The sequence below is a fragment of the Rhipicephalus sanguineus genome, chromosome 4 (genome assembly GCF_013339695.2).
Source record: "Rhipicephalus sanguineus isolate Rsan-2018 chromosome 4, BIME_Rsan_1.4, whole genome shotgun sequence".
Taxonomy (NCBI): Eukaryota; Metazoa; Arthropoda; class Arachnida; order Ixodida; family Ixodidae; genus Rhipicephalus; species Rhipicephalus sanguineus.
This window is the reverse complement of record NC_051179.1, coordinates 67228632-67249841: the sequence shown is the minus strand read 5'-3', so window position 1 is coordinate 67249841 and position 21210 is coordinate 67228632. Positions and strand designations below refer to the sequence as shown.

Genomic DNA, 21210 nt, shown 5'->3' with positions numbered 1-21210 from the left:
CACCGGTGGCGGCAGCAGCGTAGAACTACCCCAATTTAACCCCACTGCCGTTGTGGTCTGATAAAGACTGGCTGTAAAAAATGTTCCACACTCGCCGCCATGGCTACGGCTGCGCTGGCTAACATACAGGTTTACCTGCTCAGAAATACCCAAAAAGGTGGACGGGAGGACGACCGCCGCTGCAGCTCAAGTGGTAGAACATCAGACGCGTTATCAGATGGTGGTAGGTTCGGGATCTACCAGCGGCAAGTTCACTTTTCGTCCAATTTTGCTTTTTTTTAACATTTACATAGTAATTGCCGCGTTACAGTTAAAGAATACAAATAATACACCAATATCTTCTTGGCTTCATTGTCTGTTTGTGTCAAGCAGTTGTACATAACAAAGAGAAACGAGTCCTTGATCGATTCCTCTTCCTTCTTCTAGGTTTGTAGTAACAACCAGGAATTGGAATTGTACATTTCTCGAAAATTACAACTTCGAGGAAGTTGAACTGCTAACCCGTGTTTTCATGATCGTGTGATGCTCTTTTCGTTGGGATGTTCTAGAGACCAACGAACGCTGTAAAGGACATGAAAGACTTAATGATGTTTCGACCCGAAAACCGCATTCCGGGAACGGCCACTGCTTATAATAAAACTGAACGCTTGCGTTAGGAGGGAGCATTGAGCAATGCGAAAATAGGAAAGTAAAAGCAAAGAAATAAAGAAAGAAGAACAGAAAGAGAAGCACTAAGTCAGGCACACCCACGCCAAGGTTGGCTTGCCTCATTTCCTTGATAGGGAAGGGCTTCTGTATTTTTTTTCTCAACACGTGTCTCAGCAGCTAAGACAAGGTAAAAGTATTGTATGATGTGGACTATTTACAAATGCTTTTTTCTCCAGAAATAATATACATACAGTCGTTTTTTTCTGTAATCAGACGAAGCCTAACACACAGTATGACTTCACAAATGTCATCACCTATTTCTGAAGAACACTTGCCGCGTTTTTTAGATGCGAAGTATCTTAAGGCGGAGCTCAATCCGGTGGTGGTGGTGGTGTGCGGCGTGACCACCCTTACTGCGCATGCACATACTCTCTCCACACACCTCCTCTCCACTCACCCTCTCCCCTTCCCCTCTCCCCTTCCCCTTACCACTTTCCCTCTCCACTTTCCCTCTCCCCTTCCTCTCTCCACTTTCCCCCTCCCTCCCCTCTCCACTTTCCCTCTCCCCTCCCCCTTTCCACTCTTCTACTGAAACGCGGGCTAGACATGCCGAAATTCTCTCCTGCGCAACGCCGTGATGAGCTCGAGCGCAAGCGCGTCCCCTCCCCTTCTCCCTCCTCTCCTACGCTGCCCCCCTCTCGCCCGCCTGTCGACCGCGTTCCCCGCTCGCCCTGTGAGAATTAACGGCCGCGCTAGATGGAAGATACGACGCGCTTGGCGTCCCTCTTCGCGTTCCACGACGCGAGGTCGGTAGCATGGTCAACGAACGCCAACGAAACGCGAACGTGCAAGTGCTCCGGCTTCGCATCGCCTCATGGTCCCCTTTAGCGGGAGATGGTGTATTTTTTTTATTTTATGCCAAGACGATGAGTTCTGTCTTTGCTCAAAGTTTGGTGCAATTGTGCAACTGTGTGCATAAACTTGAAGAGAGAAAGTGCATTGATAGGTTGACATACTTCTTTTTGTATTGTTATGCGAGTGAATGCTTCGGCAAACAATGGTATGCTTATGCTCGAGAAAAGAATAGAAGCGCACAAAACGTTCTATTCGGCAGGTTAGCATAAAAGCAACAGTACTTCACAGAACACTAGTGTTCACGCGTATCGCACCAAAGTTACTATGACGTCGACCAAGAAGCTGCTACTCGTTGCCCTTACAGTTGTGTTCATGTCGTCAATGTAAGTACCCTTTGAGATCGCCAAATTTATTTCACATGCATATCATTACCTACATAAGCTACATGAGCCCTACTGGATCTACTGGAGCCATGAGCTTGGGCATTTGATCTCGCGTAATCACCATGTTTGTGCAACGCTGCCTGCGTTGCGCTTCAGCGACACTTGTTCCATCACTGTAGGTCATCTGTGCGTACTAAACTCAGCTTCCGTTAGGAAGGTGTCTGCCTCCGTAGCAGAGCAGGTAGCGATAGCTCTAGCTATGAAGGACCCTTCAGTCCTGAGATATTCACCGACTCTAAGGCTGCCCTCCGGGCGTTCGCTTCGGGTGTGGTCTCAAAAGAGGCTGCCGCTATTCTGAGTTCGAGGGCTGTAGGAGGCTTTCACACAATTACCTGGTTCCCGGCCCACATGGGCTCAGGGGTTCATCCGACAGTTCCCAACGTCAACGAACTTGCCCATAACCGTGCGCGAGAAATCACGTGCCGCGGCGGTGTGGGCGGGTCCGGAGGCGGCTTCACGGAGAGCTTCAGGGATCCACTTGGCACCTTCAACGAAGTTACTTCGCACTATCAACTGTCAGGCGGCGATACCCCCTCCCGCATTCCAAGCTTACTAGGCCGCAGTCGTCGGTTCTCCGGATGCTGCAGGCAGGTTCCTTCCCGTCTCGCAGCACGTTTAGCCACTTTGCTGAAGGCATAAATCCAGGATGTCCTAGCTGTGGGGCGGATAATTGCACACTCGCTCATATGCTCTGGCAGTGCCCGGCGTTACTTAGCGCAAAGTTCAGCACAGAAGAGGACCGGGAGAGGGCTCTTAAAAGCAACGAGCTCTCAGTCCAGCTGTCGGCAGTCCAGGAGGCCTGCGAACGGGCGGAGGGCCACGGTCTTCCAGTACCGGCGTGGGCGCGGCCAGCAACTGCGGCGGACCCCCCTTCGGGGGTTGTCTGATCGGGGTTCTCCAGGACCAAATAAAGTTCATTTCATCATCATCATCTGTGCTGGAATCATGCCCGACCAAAAGCCATGACAATAACTTGGCCCAATGGTGGTGCCGCAGCTCGATAAACAGCTTCAGCCACTGTAGGCGGATTGGTTGACTGCAGCATTTCCTTCAAAATGATTTGTCTGAGTAACAAGTTTCGAATTAGTCCTGGCGTGAAGATCAGCCTACAGGTTCAACTACAGAAGAAAGTGCGGATGTAGTTGCAGGGATAGTGTCTCTTATCGCAGTTAGCATTAGCCGCAGTGAAGTGAAGCATTACTTTACATGCTTCTAGAAATTTTAAAGCTTTTCCTCAAGACCTAAATAATGTTCTCTGTCTGTCTGTCTGGAGCACTTTAGGGACCTTGGTTGTCAGCGTCTAATGTGTCAGGTGGCCTGGCACGCTGGCAATACCATGTATAGCGTAGCCATGTATAGTATATACTGTGGCAAGGGGGCGGGAAAGCGAAGTAAGGGTGAGGATAGAAGGAAAGAGGAGGGGAGAGGGTAATGGACAGCATAGCCATGTATGGCTTCACGCCGTCAAAACCGCGCATAGCATAGCCATGTATATTATGGTATAGGAAGGGGTGGAAAAGGGAAGGGAGGGAAAGAAGGAGGTAAATGGGCGAAGTGTAGCCATTACAGTGTAGCATAGCTATCTGTAACATAGTGTAGCAAGGGGTGGGAAAGGGAAGGGATGGTGAAGAAAAGTGATGTGAGGGTGAGGAAGAGGAGAAAGGGGAGAGGTAGGGCAATGTACACCATAGCTATCACAGTGTAATATAGCAAGGGTGTGGAAAAGGGAAGTGAGGTGTGGAGGAGAGACGTGTGTGGGAAGGTGGAGCATAGCATAGCCGAGTATGCATGACGTGGTATGGCATGTGTAGCATAGTATAGCAAGGGGTGCAAATAATAATATTATCTGGAGTTTAACGTCCCAAAACCACGAAATGATTATGAGGGACGCTGTAGTGGAGGGCTCCGAAAATTTAGACCACCTGAGGTTCTTTAACGTGCACCTAAATCTAAGTACACGGGCCTCGAACATTTTTGCCTCCATCGAAAATGCAGCCGCCGCGGCAAGGGGTGGGAAAGAGAAGTGATGGTGAAGAAGATGGCGTAAAGCATAACATAGCCATTTATAGTATAGCGCAGCAATGGGGAAAGGGGAGTGAGAGGTGAGGAGAAGATCAAGGAGGAGAGGAGGGTAATGCATAGGATAGCTGTGTGCATTATAGTATCGCAAGGAAGTGGGAAAGGTAAGTGAGAGTGAGGAGGAGTGAAATGAGGAGAGAGATATGAGGGGGAGGGAGCGCAACTGCATCGCAAATAAAGGTTGTCTTTCCCGCCACGGATGCCGTGCAGGCTGCAGGTTGAGAACGCGAGCACGCGCTTGCCGGTGTGCGCCAACGTTGCCGAAGGGCAGGGGAATCACTGTTCCGCACTTCCTACAGCTTTCATGTTGAGTGGAACATCATTGTTTTTAAAGCGAAAGAAGCTATATTGAAGGCAAGCATGAGTGGTAACGGCAATTAAACAGGCAGTGACAAGCAAACAAATACTCCTCTCTGGGTGTGCTTGTCATTTCCTTGTCCTGTATTTTGTGTTCCGGTCAGAAATATCACCTCACTAAGTATATCACATTTCCGCTTTAATACACTACAATATTAAGGTATAACGGGTGTATTTAAAGCGCATACATAATGGCGTGCTTAGCTTGCATTGGTATCTTGCGAAAGTTTATGTCCGAAGCGTGAAGTTTGTGAATAAAGTAAGCGTGCGTATCCGTGTGGTATAGTGCGGTAGAGAGGTGTTGGCCTATGTTACGAAAGAAAATAATAGCAAGAAACGTCAGAATTTTAAGGATTAGATCCTATTGGCACGCGCGCTTATAAATTTATTTTTACATGACCGCGTTGTACCAATAAAACAGTTAACGACAGCTCGGCGTTGGCCACGTAGGAATATTTTCGATTGTTTTAGGCTATTCCGATAGGATCGCGCACACGACACGGGTAGTCCAGCTTATTCTGGAGGGAATGTGAGTCTTGGAGATAATGTTGCAATGTTCGATCATCAATGTATAAAATAGGACGCCTTTCGCCGACGATCTCATTAACGACGACCGGCTTCTACATAAAGCCCCTTTGGCTGCACTATGAGTGTTACTTCTTTTACTGGGCCCAAGATCAGCCGTCGAAGCATTTCACCTTTACCGGCTGCATTTTGCTTTCTTCACCGTCACACATGTGACACTATGTACATTTTCCATAAGATTTAACTTATCACGGTTATGTAAAAAACTGCACATTTTTGTATTCTTATATTTCCACTTGAATTCCATTTCAACGAGCAGTAGTAAAAGCTAAAAGCATAGCTTTAATCTTTTTAATGGCTGTAGTCACAAAATGCTCTGAAATGTTAAGCTTTCTCACATGCTGCTACCTCAAAAGCTTTACGTGTGCAGAAAATGATCACGTTTTCAATATCACGTGTGATTTTCATTTACCTCAGCTGTAATAACTAGCGATCTCTACGCACATACGGTGAATAGGATAACGAAGTGCTGAAGGAGTTATTTAATGACGTCAGACAAGAAGGTGAAAGTGCATTAACTTTTAATTTGATGATTGCCTTCACGGCAAAACACTAAAAAGCACAAAAATAACCATGGAGATCCAGTTTTACATGTTTGGGTTGAGAAACAAATCTTCAGTAAACCCTCTTCAGCAAATCTTTTTCAATGATGTGATGCTGAACCTATTAATACTCTTTATTTTCGGTGTATACGTCAGGCCAGATATTGCCTAAGACATAGCAACCCACGTATTCTGAAACAAGCCACGAATCGAATTTCTTCCTTCACTTCACCGAGCTGACCATAGCGCCGCTACTCACAGAAAATTACGCCGCGCTTCTCAAGAATTGCTGCAGATTATACTTGATATTTGTTTACTTGCTCTGCCGACAGACGGCGCTCCGATTGACTTTATCAAGTCAAGGTGAAGCGTTGAGTGAAGGGACGTTCTAGATATGGGGGTTAGTACAAGTGGACTGCGTGCAGCTATTAAATGCGATGGATTTCGTAGCGAACGAAAGGAACTTCGACCATCTCTTTCTTTCTTTCTTTCTTTCTTTCTTCTTTCTTTCTTTCTTTCTTTCTTTCTTTCTTATTTCTTTCTTTCTTTCTTTCTTTCTATCTATCTATCTATCTATCTGTCTGTCTGTCTGTCTGTCTGTCTGTCTGTGTGTCTATCTATCTATCTATCTATCTATCTATCTATCTATCTATCTATCTATCTATCTATCTATCTATCTATCTATCTATCTATCTATCTATCTATCTATCTATCTATCTATCTATCTATCTATCTATCTATCTATCTATCTATCTATCTATCTATCTATCTGCCCACCTCGTGGAGTTCTCGTGGTCGTCTCGTTAAGTTAGTGTATCCCAAAATTTGCAAAGGCGGACACGAGTGTATACCGAATAGGATTCACAGGTCATGACATGTGCGACTTGCCTGTCGCGTACGACATGAAACCCTTTGCACTAACCAGGTGCGACACATACCCGCTAATGCGGCCCGTGGTTAAGGGTATGCGCCACAGGTGGTTCACAATCGATATCAACCAAGGGTGATTTCAGGGCCAAGTTACTGACCCAAACGTCCGCCATTTGCGCCTCAGGAAAAATTTTGTCATGGATGAAACAAATGATTCCAGTTATGAATGATGGAAAAGTGGGGCACAAAACTGAATTGATCGTTTTTAGTAAAGGAGCTGTTAAAGCGTTTCGATGCGTCGTGTAGTGCGAACTGAAATGAATCGGCACGTGCTGACTTCGTCCTCTTCTCCACCTTCTCCTTCACTTGCATAACACGTGCGCCAATTTGTCGGGCAGTAGTCTGCAATAACTATGATGGGCGAGTATGTTACGCGACTAAAAATCATGTAACATCACGTAACGATTAGACTCGGGACTAAAATCATGCAACATTACGTAAGAACTTGTCACGTAACTAGTCACTTGACCAAAAACCACGTAACGTCCCGGGAAAACTAGCCACGTGACTGAAATTACGTAACATCACTCAACAACTGGTCACGTGACTAAAAATCCCGTAACGTTTATTTCGTGCGCCTAAATCACGCAACATTACGCAATAACTAGTGATGCGACTAAAAATCACAGAACATTACGTAACTAGTCGCGTGATTAAAAGAATAGAACCTCATGTAACAACTATTCACGTCACTAAAAATCACGTAACATCTTGCCACGAAAATCTATCACGAAGCATCACGTAACATTTAGTCTCATGACAAGTATCATGTAACATCGCGTAACAACTAGTGACGTAACTAAACCCACACAACATCACGTAACAGCTAGTCACGTGACATGTTCCCGCCATAAACACGTAACATCTTCATACGTGACTAAAATCGCGTAACACCTAGTCACGTGATATCTTTCCTTCAAATAACGTAACATCACGTGACAACTTGCACGACACTAAAATTAGGTCATTATATAACAGCGCGAAAACTCCTACTGTACTCCTAAAAACACGTAACATAACACAGCTAGTTACATGACTAACATCGCATAACTAGTCACGTAACTAAGATCACGTAACATCGTGCAACAGCTAGCCACGTGACATGTTCTCGCCAAGAACCGCATAACGTCTAGTGTTCCCGCCGAAGCCACGTGACATGTTCCCGCCGAAGCCATGTAACAGCTAGTAATGTGAAAAATATCAAGTAACATCCAGTCACGTATACAACTACTCACATGACTAAAGACCACGTAACTGCTAGTAATGTGACTAAAATCACGTAACTGGTCGGGGGACATGTTATACCCAAGAACCACGTAACAGCTAATCACATCACTAGAATCACATCGCGTTATAGCTAGCCACGTGACATATATGTTGCCGCCAAAACCACGTGACACGTGTGTGCTTTTGAGAACTAAACGAAACCGAAGAACTAACCGAAACCGAAGTGGGAAGTGAAACCGAAGCGGTTAGTTCCCTCTTCGAAATCAAAGTGGGAACTAACCGAAATCGAAGAATAACCAAGCCTAACCATTCTTAGGACTACTCGCAAAAACATAGCATCTCTATCAAAAGATTGGCATCCTTAGAAAAACTTAGAAAAAGTTAGGTTGAACGCTAGCTCCGCTGTTGGTTCCAGCCTTGCGCTCAAATGTGCAAGCTGCGCTTTTTGAATACAGATCCATTTTATTTCTAGCATTGTTACATCGCGTATGGATGAGGACAAAGGCTCATACAATGGTCCAGCTACTTCGCAAAGATAGGTTGTATTTTCTGTGTCTGGCTTTATTTTAAAGCGGGGTTGTCATTACTTTAATATCTCCTCGCTTCCATGTTGCAAACACACTGAAGAAAAGCTTTCTTCTTTGGAACCCATGAATATTTTCTTACGCACAAATCTTAGCAGGACTATTTCCTGAAAATAAAACAAAGGCATAAATGCTAAAATTATAGGTGTGTGGAAAAAAATGCTCAGAGAGAAATTGAAAATACGAGGAAATGCCCTTTAAAGTGCTACGAGAAGCCTATTTTTTGTAGTAGGGCTAAACTGACCTGATTTATCCTGGCAAATCTCGCACAGTCTACAACAATTATGAGCAGACTGAGCTTAAGTTCACAACAATCACTTCGCCCCGCTGCCTTCTATGTACATATTGTGTGAATAGCGATGCACCAAACTTTTTTCACTCTAGTCCGCATCCGAGGACAATATACTCAACACAGAATAAATCAATATTTATAAAAATAATAGTGGTCACATCTTAATTGTAAAAGCAAGAATATGCCTCAACTGCGCTGAGCCTCACCTCCACTGGCCAATGTTTGGAGCGTGAACTTTGTCCTTCTGTGAGTATGTTATTTACGTGACATGCTGCTCTATTCAGTGAGCAGTATTCAGACCACCGCAGTGAAATTAAAACAGGAGTGCATGGGCTAAATAATGGTTTCGAAATAGTGGAATTGATCAGTCGGCGACCCACCAAAGATCGATACCATAAAAGTGTATGACAGGGAAAAGCATACTCGCTCGTATAGAAAACTAAAGCATGACAGACAAATCCCTACAAAACAGCTCAGTTGCTTCAGGAGCAAGTACAATAGCACAAGCCACGCAGGCTGCGGCAACGAGCAGTATAATGCACCAAAGGAGATCTCTCCGATCTTGCTTTAAGACGCTACAATTCAAGACATTAAAGTAATTCGAGTGCCGCGCCGGTAATATGGGTCATGCTGCGTGGCATGGGCGTGCTTTTTAAACCATGAATTTAATGTACATTTTTCGTGGAGAAAACGTAGTTCTTCATAGTGCCCTCGCCTCCACCTTGGTGTCCGCCTAAACGAGGAATTTTTCACGTGAAAGCCATGCCCAACACCATTTTCAAGTGAATAATCAAAGCACATACATGAATCAAAGCACCCCCCCCCCCACCCTACAGCGTCCTCCAAGAGTGATCCAGACGTCCACCTCGCAGGACTGCCCTAAATGCATCCCTGCTCGACTGAATGCGGTGTACACAAGCATAGTTAGGAAGCATAGTAAGGAAGGCTTAGGGTGGTCTGCCATAAACGCATGAAAGCAGATGAAGCGGAAAAGGGGGCGAAGTGAAGGAGCAAGAAGTTTAATATGATGAACGACACCCTATTGATTGAAGTTATGTAGTTTATATGTTAAACGAAGCATTCTTCATCCGAAAACCATGCTCAGCTATAATCAAAGAACATATATGAATCAAAGGCCCCCCCCCCCTCTCCCCTCTTTTATTGCCTCCTCCAAGAGCGATGAAGAAATCCGCCTCGCCCACCTGCCCTAAATTCATCGTTGCTCGAGTGAATGCGATGTGAACAAGCATAATCAGGAATTTGCCCTCTATGACCGCAAGCGTCATTTCTCAACAAGGCATATTTAATGGCACCTCGAAAATGGTGACGTTCTCAAGCGGCGCTCGCTGTGTTATTCGACATCTGCATGCAGAACATTCTGGTTCTGCTGCAAACTCTTTGACAGCAGTCTGAAGTCGACAATGACGACGTCTCGATCGAGCGCCTGGAGGCTCATGGCACAGGTTCTCTCATTTCTTAAAAAGCCAGCAAATCATTTCATCTCGCATTAGGCTTGGGTATAGGCAAGTCTCCGAATCAGACATAGTAGATTTATTGACAACGAACAGGAGCTCATAATTACGCAGGTGAAGAAACACTGAAATGATACCAAAGCGCACTGTCAGAACAACATTTTTTCTCCGAAAAAATTGCATGGAATTTCATCCCTCTTTAGAGGGGATTTTCAGAGAAAACGACGTAAACTTATTGGATTTGTAAAGCTACTTGCTGGCTTTCACAATGCCATCAAAGAGCACTAGCGGCATGTGCGAAATCGAGATTTGGCAAATATCTATCGCGAAAAAGCAGATAAGAATAAAATAATTGAATTGATGCTGAGAAATCTGGTGAAGTAGATGACAGAATGGTTCAAAGCTCCTAAGTATTGTTCCAAGATATCGGGCTGTACGCCTGACATCAACCACAAGGAGTTAATGTTTATTGCAGATTGCTTCTGGGATGCAGCTAATGACATGATCCATATCCAAGTGCCTTTCATAGGGTTTAAAGCAGCGAGCGACACTAATGGAGCGGGCATTACTGAGAGTGTTCCAAAAGGGCTACAAAAGTTGGGGGAATATTTACGGTTTTCGTGACCAAAGCTACAACAACGGCGCTAACTTCAAGGGGCAGAAAGAAATCGTGCAAGAAAAAAGGTATTTTGCTGAACTGCACATCTGTGATGAGAACGTGTGGTTCTTAGCGTATGAAGGGGTGAGAGCGCGTACTGTCGCACCAATCGACGAGGCTGCTCGCAGGTTAGAACGAATGACACTTTATACAAACATCGAGGATACACAAGAACACAAGAGCAAGCAAGGCACACAAAAGAAGAAAAAGAAATGAACTAACAAAAGTTAAACATGAGGGAAGCGTCTTAGCGAGAGCACGGCGAGAGTCAGTCGACGCAGGCTCACCCGTGGGAGAGTCGAACGCGCAGGGCGATGCGAGGAGACGTGGCGAAGAGACGAGGAACGCGAGATGGCTTCAAAGAGGCCAGTGACGGCTTGTGGAGGCTGACGAGAAGCGTGGCGTCTTGCCGAAGGGAAGAGTTGAAGGCGGAGGACGTCAGTGGCCACGTGAAGCCCGTAGCTTTAACTCGTGGACCGCGTCCCAGAGCGTCGACACTCGGGCCCGGTCACCCGACTGCGTCGAACGCCCAACACCGTCTGCCCACTCGGTTTTTCTTCTCGAACGCACACTCCTTTTCTTTCTTCTTCACCTCCCAAGCTAGCAGAGTTTGCGCATTCTTGCGCGAGCACCGGCGTCGTCGTCGTCTACTTTCTTTTCACATCACACAGGAGACACTATGAATGTTCTGCGCGCACATCACATAGGCCCCCATTCAAGTCTTTTGTTTATTCCGCAGCATAAACAAAAGGCGATACATGTGCGCGTAACAATGACACACAATACACTACACATGACCACGAGGCAATGCACCACACAGTTATATAGCTTCGCGAAGAGTTCAAAGAATATATCACTTCACCAGGCAAAGTCGAACATTAACACGGGAAAAAATACATTTCCGTTTTGTGGAATTGCAAAAAAACACAAAAACCAAACAGACAAAAACGGGTCAGTCGTTTGAATAGGACGCTCAAGTTATAGCGTCCCACACGAAACGATTGTCGCGTTTCACCTGCTTTGAGGCCAAATACATCAAAGACGCATGTCTGCGCTTCTGAATGAACGGCATTGCGAAGGCGGCCAACTCAAACGCCTTGCTTTCTTTGGACGCAAACGCAGCCTTCACCAGCAAAGCATAACACTTGGCGAGAAGGCGTTCGAACCACGCGCATCGAAGTGAAACCATCGGAATGATCGCCTTCATCACGCCATCACACTGCCTCGGGAGATAAGGCGGTAATGCATTTGCATTCTTCACGACAATGGCTTCTGCCTTGCGTGATACTACAGAAGACTCAACAGCTGCCTTGTTGAACTGCTGCTGTACAACCATCGTGCTACTGCGGTTCTGCAGCTCAATATTAATGCAGCGGTCAAGCTCCCTTTCACCTGAAGGCTTTCTGTATTCTATGTTGAGCACTTTGAGAGTCGCCTCCTCCTCCCCGCATATAACGGTACTCTCTTTGCTTTCAACATTTGCACTACAAGCCAACGTCACCCTCATCTGAGGTGAATTAGTGCTATGCTCCCCGACCATGTCTAACCCATCTGCTTCTGCAGCATAGGGTACACCTGACGAATCCGAACGGACCAAACGGTGGCAATTTCCGCGGCATTCGCCGTCACTACCTGTGCCAAATGGCGGCTCTCCTTCACTCAAACTGTTTGGAGGCAATCTTGCCTCTGTAAAAAATGTGCTAGGCATCTCAAGGGCTCTACAGCACAAATCTTCTTGTTCCTTGCTCTCGAAGCTGCCTCCTGCTCCCAGGGGCTCAACCAGACCTTCCATAGCTTCTTGGTCGCCCACTGGAACCATGCTCGGTGCGGCCAGCTTATCTTCAGGCGAGAGTTGCCACGTTGGCGCCCTTTCGAATAGCCTGGATGAAGCATTATTATCGCCTGGTCTCCCTTTGAATGCAGGCTTTGTATGCCAGGGGCATACTTGCGATGGCGCGGAACGCTCACTTACGACTGCCATGTCTTCGCCTCTACCACAACGCGCTTCAGCTTCAAGTACACGCGCGCGAAGCAACGAGAGCTTCTCATTCAACGCCGCCTTTTCCGCCTCCCGTTTTCGTGCACGCGCATCACGCTCGTTCTGCTCGCGCTCTGCCTCACGTTCGGCGGCGCGATCCTCTCTCGCACGCGCTTGCTCCACCTCCACCCACTTCTTTAGTTCATCTACCGTTAGGCCTAGTTTCTCGCTGGCGCTTACTAAATCTTTCAAATCCATGTTTCTTTAAAGTAATTTAACACTACAATCAGCCTCGTCCTGTCGCGGACGCCATTGTGATGAGAACGTGTGGTTCTTAGCGTATGAAGGGGTGAGAGCGCGTACTGTCGCACCAATCGACGAGGCTGCTTGCAGGTTAAAACGAATGACACTTTATACAAACATGGAGGATACACAAGAACACAAGAGCAAGCAAGGCACACAAAAGAAGAAAAAGAAATGAACTAACAAAAGTTAAACATGAGGGAAGCGTCTTAGCGAGAGTCAGTCGACGCAGGCTCACCCGTCGGAGAGTCCAACGCGCAGGGCGATGCGAGGAGACGTGGCGAAGAGACGAGGAGTGCGAGATGGCTTCAAAGAGGCCAGTGACGGCTTGTGGAGGCTGACGAGAAGCGTGGCATCTTTCCGAAGGGAAAAGTTGGAAGCGGAGGACGTCAGCGGCCACGTGAAGCCCGTAGCTTTTACTCGTGGACCGCGTCCCAGAGCGTCGATACTCGGGCCTGGTCACCCGACTGCTTCGAACGCCCAACGCCGTCTGCCCACTCGGTTTTTCTTCTCGAACGCACACAGCTCTTCTTTTTTTTCTTCTTCACCTCCCAAGCTAGCAGAGTTTGCGCATTCTTGCGCGAGCACCGGCGTCGTCGTCTACTTTCTTTTCACATCACACAAGAGACACTATGAGTGCTCTGCGCGCACATCACAACATCATTTCTTCCTCCATGAAGGCGCCATTCACTGAATCTTGTTATTGGGGACACTGCAGCGTCTTTGAGAGAACTTGTCACTCTTTTTGGAAATCTCGAAAGGATTTGTACGTCATTTTCTACATCCGTTTAGCGCTGGAGAATCCCCAGAGATCTCCTTTAAAGATTCACGTTTAAACCCACTTGTTAAAGGTTAAAACACCCACTGGGAGTGCATGATTCAAAGTCTGAAGCACATACAACCCTTACCAGAGAGCTGAGCTCTACGACATGCTTCATGAACTGGCTTACTATCTGCAGGCAGAGGCCGGTCTGACGAACGAAGCACCAAATACTGCCGAACAGCTCGCAGACCTCGAGATCCTCATTGCCAATGCAGCTTCGTATGTCATCCTGTTTCAGGTCAACGCCACAAGCAAGGTTATGCAGTTCAAAACAACTGACAATTGCTGACGCCACCCACCCTCCCACTCCGACAAATACTATGTCTACGCTTATGCAATCTCGTATAATCGTATGCTTTGTGATTAGCACTTCTGTGGGATTTTTATGCTCGCAGTAGTGTTTACAACATATCTTTCTTTTCGCTAACTGTTAAGCGGTAGATCACTATCCTGCACTTTCTATGGAAAATAACCTCCAGAACTGTGTTTGTAGTTCACTTCATATTTGTGTACTTATTGTACCTGGTCCAAGTAATAACTTCAATAATAAAGGTTGCGATTTCACGTCCGAGAACCATAATATCATTATGAGAGACACTCTAGTGGATGGCTCCGGAAATTCCGACCCCATCGGGTTCTTTAACATGGACGTAAATCTATGCACACAGTGCTCTTCATTTTGCCTCCATCGAAATACGGCCGCGGCGGCCGGGGTTCAACCCGCGACCTTCGCGTCAGCCGTTGAGCACCATAACCACCAGGCCACTGCGACCGGTGTATCTCGCGCATCATAAAATAACGATGCACTAACTCATAAGTTGAAAAATCACTGTAGTTGATGCATATTTTTGCCTCTAATACCTTATCCACTGGCTCACAATGTCATGTCGCGAATGCCTGACGTAGAATTCGCAGTACAGAGTCAAAATATTCCGTCATCACGGTGTACCGGGCAGCAGCTGCATTTTGCTGCTTCACGTAATGTTGGCATGTTTTGCTCGTATACTAGACCAAGAGCTTTGACACAATAGAGTGGCAACAACCGCCTCCGCTGGACAAATAGGCAGCTCCCTCAATGGAAGTGTTTGTCAATAAATCACTGCTTTGTAGGTCGCTTTATTACAGAGACTTCAAAGCTGCTGTTGAGAGTAGCTATAATCCTACTTATGTCGCTTTATTGCCTATCCTATTTGTGCTTCCAGCACTGGTCGGTTCCTTTTAACGGTTTAAATCATGCAGTGAATATTGGCGCTTGGCTTGTGTGCAGTATTTCCTTCAAGTATAGCTTTAATCGTCTGGCCTTTTGTTTATTGCAACGTTATTTTTCACTGGCAAGCCTCTGGCCGTATGTGCATTTTAAACCGTATTGGTGCTTCCAATGTACGGTCTGTGACCTACTGCTGGGTCCTTTGACGCGTCATGGTAACGACTTCTGGCTGGCGCTATCAATTCGCGGTCTACGTTAAGGCCTCACTCTCAGAAAAAGTGAAGTATTTGGGTAGCATTTCTGCCACACAACTGTAGTCGTCGTCCACGTCACATACTTTTTTTGCGTATCATCGTGGTCCCGGCCCATCCCTTTCGCGAACGGCGCGCGTGCTATCAGGCTGACAGAGCATTCTCGATAGGAAAGTGGCGAGAGCAAGGTTTTCAAGAAAGGGAACGCGAGCGGGCCAGATGGAAATTGTAGTTCCATGACAGCAATACATGTTTGTAAAAAATCAGCGCGAACAGGACAGAGAACAAGACGAGAAGGACACAGTACTCCCGAAATATTTAATTTTCCTTAGAGTGTTTAGCCATCGAAATACATTGCTCGTTTTCACAAAATTTCACACACAATATTTTTTTTCCAATAACGCATCCTACCGAAAAAAAGAACGGAAATCAAACAATCGCGAAAAATTGTCGAGGAAAGAGTTTGATGGCTGGGAAGGGTGAAGAGGGAGCAGGGTGAAGGGGGCAGCTTTGGCAGGACATTGCACAGGGCATCGAACGAGGTATAAGGCCAGCCCTGCCAGACATTGTCCATCGCATTCAAGTACGCTACCACAGAGCCCCGCCAGCGCTTCACACCGCTTAGTAGAAGGACCATATGCAAGCATGATGTCGAGGCACCGCCAATTGTGGTTGCAGTATGAGCTATTCGCTTTAGACCAGTACAATAAGCATTACATAATTATTTATTCATTTCAAAGTGCCTTACAGGTCCCATGGGGAGCATATAGGAAGGGGAGCATCACAGAACAAAAAAAACAACAAAAGAAACTGAGACATGAGTGCGAAAAAGTCGGCAATAATAATGTGCTGGCAAGACAGTGAAGCAAATAGAAATACAGGGCAAAGCAAGACTAAGAACACGCACAAATAGAATGAAAGATAACACTCATGGTTGCAAAAAGAGCAGCCCATTTGTCGCGTAAACAAAAAGAAGAGCAGGAAAAATGCATATTGCTTGAGCACGCACAAAAACAACAAAACATAAACTACAACACACTCTTCGCGAAGCAGTACTAAAATTAGAAGAAATACAACAGAGATACTGAGAAAGATCCAGTAAAAAAAATCACAGCATATCCACGGGGTGAATGATGATGAGTGGGGCGAAGCTACGGAGGGAATCATCTGTAAACCGTGAAACTCTTCCGTGAAATGCGCCCAGTACATAATATAAAGAGTGTAAAACATCGTGTATATATTAAACATCAAACTTTTATTGTACTGTTGGTTTACGTGGTCCCTTCATTATCACTTGTGATCGGTGAAATGCAAGGAAGAAGTCCGCTCCCGAGCGAAAGAGCGCCAAGAGCGACCGCATTCCCCGCTCGCCCTGTGCGAATTAAAGGCAAGGCTAGAGGGAAGACAGGACGCGCGTTCCACGACGCGAGGTAGGTAGCATGCCCAACGAAAGCCAACGGAACGCGATTGTGCAAGTGCTCCGGCTTCGCATCGCCTCACGGTTCCATTTAGCATCCCAAAACCAAATATATTGCTCAAGGTGTGCCTTGCGTTTTTCGTAGAAATAATTTCTTTATCATGTACATTAAGACGAAAAGTTGAAAGCTCACTAGAGTGTATCGCCCGCAAAGTATGTCTTTTAGTGTGATTTAACTCTCGTACGGCAGGGTCCTCGCGCCGTTGCCGGTCCACCTCGCCCGTTGACGATCGGGCGAGGTGGCTACATACAACTACTACTACTACACTTTAAGAAAAACATCTGCCGTTCTTTCGTTCTGCTTTTACAAAACATCTGGCGTCTTTCGTTGGTTTATTTCATCAATCAACGGCGTTTTGAACAAAATTTTTATTGTTTAATCACGCACAGGAGAAATCTCACCAGGCACTACCTTGGAGGTAAACAATGGCTGCTAATGGGAATGAGAGACAGAAGAAGTCGGCTTTTAGCTAACACTTACACTTCTACTTCTACTAACGTTTCCTACTGGAACATGCCAATGGCTGCTAATGGGGAATGAGAGACAGAAGAATTCGGCTTTTAGTTAACGCGCACGCTGCGAATTTTTTATTGTTCAATAACGCACAGGAGAAATCTCCCACCGGCACCACCTTGGAGGTCAAAGCGTAAGACTTGTTACGGACTACTACGACGATGACGACTACGAGGTACGAACGGGTGCCGCCTTAAGGAGCTTCGCCCCTAAAAGAAAGGCATTTTCATGGTAGCACACCACGGAAGGTTGCCTGCTGCACGGCTTGCAGGAGATAGATAGGCGTAGGAGGCGCAGCGGCTTTCATCGTCCCTGCGGTTCATATCAGGGTCTTGGACTGCTTGGTGTTTTCAGGAAGGAGCCCGTACTCTGGCTGTAGTCCCTCTACGTGCGACTGCTTCAACGATCGCGGTCATATTTAGCGTCCTCTTCTTCGCGGTTTGGACTTGGGTCAGCGATTCGCGGGGGCGTCCGGATCATGAGCGAAGCAGCACCTCCACCAGTTGTCACCTTGTTGTGACGGTGAAGAAAGCAGTCGCAGCCGGAAAAAAGCGAACTCTTTATCTTGACAAATTTGTACCCAGAAAAAGAATTAGACTAAAAGTGAAACAATATCGGTGCGCCGTCTACGAACGTCGAATAATCTGATCACCTGCGGCACATGTAGTCTTTTTTACATCAGTCAACATTAGTCATCATACCTTCCAGCATTATCGCTGGTGCTCGCGTAAGCTCTTAAATAAACTTGACTATTCGCGTCCTGCACGTTATATAACAAAGCTTCCCAAACATAACGGCGTAGTCTGCGCCGAGTGTTGCTAACAGTTGTTGTGGATGAAACCCGAATACATCTCAGTGAAACAATAAACGCACGTGGCATTGTTACTATTACAGACCAATTGGCTGTGTAATTACCGAGATTGTGCCTTAAGACGTTCTGTTTCACTTTTGTAGAAATGGTACATGGGCCGATGCGAAATGTGGACAAGCCGTAAGTAGTTCATGAATAACTATGGTATAGGTGCCCGATTTAAGATGCATATAGCAGTGTATAGAAATGTATGGACATTTTAGTCCGAACTGTGAGCGCACAATTTCGCACAAGGAGAAAATTTCATTGCCAACAAAAGTAAACCGATAGTTTTTCTCACCGCACTACTAGGCTTCTGATCTTCTCGAGAGGAAAAGACAAATCTAGGTTCTGTTTACATGCGCTGAAGACTCGTAGCCCAAAGCAAGACCTGCTTCAGGGCCGATTGAAATCCAGAGTGCGTGCAGTGCTCGTCTTCTATTTTTCTCTTTCTATTCCCCATTTTCGCATCCCTTGCACAGTGTGGAAAACTGGATGGTCGTCTGATTAGCATCCCTGCTGGTTGCCTATCGCATAACTCTTCTAGAGCTTGTGGCGCCTTCTCTTGAGATACAGACCACTGAAGCAGGACAGAAGCTAAATCTTGCGAACAGCTGCAACAACGTAAGGTTTGTTGAGCAGGGCAGCACAAGCCTTCGTTCGCCGTCGACACAGAGGCGTAGTGCGGTTTGTGCTCTTTCAGAGGCTTTATATGGATTTCAAAACAAATGGAAGTAATAAGTGGGCGGCGATTGGCATGAGGCAAATACGTTTTATAATATTGCTACGTAGCAAACCCATCAAGAACCAGACATTCTGCGTACAGAAGACCACAAAGATGACTGGCCTGTCTGTCTGCTGTGTGTGCTATCCTCCATCTTGATCGATGCTGTACACATCAGTGTAAATACACCTGTAAATAGTCACGCCTCGTGTCATTTTACGTAACATCTGCTACGTAGCAATCTTTCCGAAAGAAAAGAAGGCACAAGACAGATTTTATCATGTCTTTACAGGCGTGCATAAGACTACATTATATGCAGAAGATGGTGTATAAGAGAAAAAATAAATAGATAGCCGGGAAGATAGATTGTAGTAAACATAGTGATGCATGATTGAAACGATAAGGCTACGTGACTACTCTTCGCCACCTATTTTTATAGGGGATGTCACTTATGATCATTATCACAATATAGGTGAGGTTACGGTATTGGTTCCTTTTAGAACCAGATTTTTACATATGTTCGCATGTCGCACTCAAATGTAAAGTCTTGTACACATTACTTGAAAAGGTAACCGATAAGTACTTCATTGTAAATCCTAACCAATTACATTTACAATTACGATCTCAAAAGTGTAAGTGATTACAATTAGTCTAGAGTAAATAAATACTCTACCACGTTACTTTTCGTAAAACGTTTTTGCGGCAGCATGAAATAGTACTGCGCAAATGTCTAGCGGACACAGGAGAAGGGAGCACGAGACACGGTGCGTTACTTACTACAGTTTTAGTTACAGGAAACGATGGGTGTACTTGTACATGAGATAGAAAAGTGCACGCTGCGTCAGTGCGCACTGGAAAAAAATAATTTTCTCGCCAGATAAAGGCAGGGATGGCATGCTTACACATCACTTGCTTAACCACCTAATTCACATAAATTCGATAACTTCTCGAGCGTATACGCCAGAGCAGCCGCCTATGAGAGAACACGAGGCTAAGTTTGGTTTACATGAGCCGTCGATCAAAAACCACGGTGAAAAACCCTCGGAGCACAGGATGTCAACACGTCGGCTGCAGCGACACACCGTGATCCAAGGATTTTTTAGATATAGAAACAAATATTTAAGGCTTTTGCCCAAAATACGCTTCATGATGATGCTGTCTGTCACGACAGCCGTTCAAATACATATATTAGCAGACGATAGTGAAACCGGAAGGCCTTAATCCAAGCCCTTTGGTCGGCCGTCGTAGAAGTCACATATCTTTCCTAAGAAGGCCCACCGCAATCTTCTGTAACTATTGCACAAGTAGCTTTCTACTGAGCATTCGCCTTCGCTGGTCAGATCGTTATATCGCAAATGATGCAAGCTGAGCGAAGCGATTGATATGGCAGGCGACAATACATCGGTGTATTTGATGGAAAATATTCTAACGCCAACACATTATGCTCAGTCCTGAGTGTGCTTTGTTGCCGAACAGTCGCTCGTAAATATCATGGAGTTACACGTGCCAATGTAACATATTTCATTATGGGTCTCGCCATAGTGGGGGATTCGGATGACATTACGTAACCTAGGTTTTTAATGTTCTCATAAATTTAGGTACACTGCTGCTTTTCCTTGTCGCCTTCATCGAAACTTCAAAACGCAGCCGCCGTGGTCGGGAACTGAAGCAGCGTCGTCGAGGCTAGAAGAATAAGAGGTGTTATAAACGACTGTAAATGAAGGAGGCTCGAAGTGCTGTATTGTATTTTTATCCTATTCAACAAATACTTGCGCATTTACTTACTTACTTTTTTATGCAGTGTTACTACGACAATAACAACAACCCGCATGGCTGCCCCAGTGGCTGTACCTGTTCAGCAACCACTTGGGGTACTCCAGGAACTGCAGGCATGACAGGGAAGTGCTTTCCAACCTTGGGATAAATTTGTTCTGGTTTAAATAAAAAACAAACTCTGCTCAGCGTCTTGTTTAAAGGCTAAACTCCATATGCGTGAAAATCCACGCTACAGCGACGAGCAATGCTACGGAGACATTGTCGCGCAAACTGTCGCTTACCATACCAAACCCCATTCACGCAATGGCTTCGGCGACGTGTTGTGTTGCTGGCACGGCAGGCGCTACTCTGTACTAAAAATGGCGTAATGCCCGCGGTATTTACGTAAATCATCATGTTTTGTTGTACAAAGCGACATGAAATATTTCTGGAAGTCTCGCATCAACATTTTGCAGGCAAGAAGGCTTGGTTTTTTGCCTTTTTTTCTGCGCACGTGATCGTTTTTTCTTCGCGTGACTCCGCACACTATTTCGTAAGTTGAGCTGATCTGTTTGTGTTCTCTTGTGCGTTGTTTTATGCGGTGGCCAATGTGTTCTCAAGTTTCCCGTGCGGAACAATACGCTGGTAGAGGAAAT

The 21210-nt window shown here is 45.9% G+C and overlaps 1 long non-coding RNA gene across 1 annotated transcript; it reads left to right on the top strand.

Moving 5' to 3' along the window:
• Positions 1-1750: 1750 nt before the first annotated feature.
• Positions 1751-20760, top strand: LOC119390173 (uncharacterized). The gene is made up of 3 exons (XR_005183244.1): positions 1751-1886; positions 18180-18216; positions 20601-20760. It is a non-coding gene; the product is annotated as an uncharacterized LOC119390173 (long non-coding RNA).
• The last annotated feature ends 450 nt before the right edge of the window (positions 20761-21210 follow it).